Here is a 1,896-nt window from a genome sequence, read left to right on the forward strand (position 1 = left end):
TTTCTTTTCTTTTCTTTTCTTTCTCTTCTCTTCTCTTCTCTTCTCTTCTCTTCTCTTCTCTTCTCTTCTCTTCTCTTCTCTTCTCTTTTCCCTTCATCAGATTCCTCTGCTAAATAAAAGGCTCAGTTTTTTTAGTCCCCGCCTGTTTGTGGAGGTTTTTCCACAGCGGAAGCTTTGGTGACCCTCATCTCAAGGAACTGCCTCAGCATAATGGCCCACACAGCAGCTCTCTAAAAATAAACATCTGCTTAGAAAGGACTTAACCAGGAAGGCCACACGCAGGGAGTGCCCAACCATCCTTAGGGGCTCCCAGCACAGAGCCCAAGAGGAGTCCACTGTAGCTGGAGACTAACACAGGCTCCTCACTGCACTGGGCTGTCCACAGCAGGTGTGGGCAGTGTGGGTGGCAGAAGGCGAGGGCTTCCTGCCTGGTAGCCCACAGAGGAATCTGCTCTGTTGCTGTTGCGTCCCTGAGTACACTGTGGACCATCTTTTGTCCACTCACAAGGAAGAGAGGAAGTGTGACAGGTGTAGCCATGAGGACAGCCACAAGACATGGCTTGGTCACCCGGGCTACTTCTATCACAGCTTGGCCACAAGAGCCAGTGCAAATGTCACATCTACATGGGGAAGCTGGACAGGCTGAGAGTCCTCTCTTGGGCTTGCTGCAAGGATTGCAGAGGCAACCCATGATGCAGCAGGCCAGAGCCTGGGGGACAATAGTATTCTGCTAACAAGTGGGAACTGTGACCATGTCCACCTGTCTGGGGGAGGACAGCACGACGTGGGCCCAGCTTGAAAGGCAACATGCTGCGGCATGCATATCCATTGATAGGAGGGGGAGAGGTCTGTGTAGGGGCAGGGAGTGGGGTTCCCTGGGGCTGTCATCTGAGACCATCCCTGGGGTGGCCTCCTGTCCCACTTCACAGGTGAGGAGACAGTGGCCCAGAGCCAGGTGGGGGCTCTGCCAGAATGGAGTGTTCTGCAGCCCATCATATCTGCCTCTCCCCTTTTACTGCTCAGCATTCTCTGAATTCTGTGGGGGGCATCCCTGGGGGAGGAGATGGCTCTGGGGCCTGAGCTCCGTGGGTTCCTCTGGGCTGACCCTATTTCCCAATTGTTTGACCTCCTCCTGAAGAAATTCCCTGTAGCCAAGGCTTGGTCTCAGGAAGAGACCAAAGGATCCCAAACCGAGGCTCCTGAGCCCTGGATTCCCCAGCACCCCAGGCAGTTGGAGGGTCCAGATGCAGGACCTTCCCTGCACTCTTGCACCTAGGAACACTTGTAGTCTAAGTTCCCAGTTAGGCCTGCTAGTAGGAGGCGGGGTCATCTTACTGCCATGCCAGGGTGGTGCTGGGAGCTTCCTCCTGCACCCAGCCCGGTGCATGCTGGGAGCCCCCTCCTGCTTTCTCTCAGGACAAAGCGTCCAGGGCCTCACTTGGGCAGGAAAACAGGACAGGAGCCTTGCAGCCTTCTTTGTTCCTCCCTGCCTGCAGATCTGAAGTGGCTCCCAAACATGTGTCCTTCTCTGGGTGAACGCAGCCTTCGTGGTCCCAGCCAGGCTCCAGCTGTGGTCTCCTTCCTGTGGCTGCTCAGTCATGTTCTGCCCTCGGGTGGCCCGAGTTTGGTCCTGACTTTTCTGCTTTGAACTTAGATAGAAAGGGAGGGCTGAGTGATGTGGCTTAAGACCAACCTTGGGCCCATTTTACAGTGACTTCCTCACAGCTCTCTGGTGACACGCTGGAATGTGAGCTGTTTCAACTCCACTTAGGAAAGGGCCAGATATAGACAAATACAGGGGCTGGTGAGATGGCTCAGTGGTCTAAAGCACCTACTTAGAACAAGCTTAGCAAAGCGCAGGGACCGCGGTTCAATCCCCAGCACCACATGCCAGCC

Source organism: Octodon degus, unplaced genomic scaffold (genome assembly GCF_000260255.1).
Source record: "Octodon degus isolate 3935 unplaced genomic scaffold, OctDeg1.0 scaffold00070, whole genome shotgun sequence".
In the NCBI taxonomy this organism is placed as follows: Eukaryota; Metazoa; Chordata; class Mammalia; order Rodentia; family Octodontidae; genus Octodon; species Octodon degus.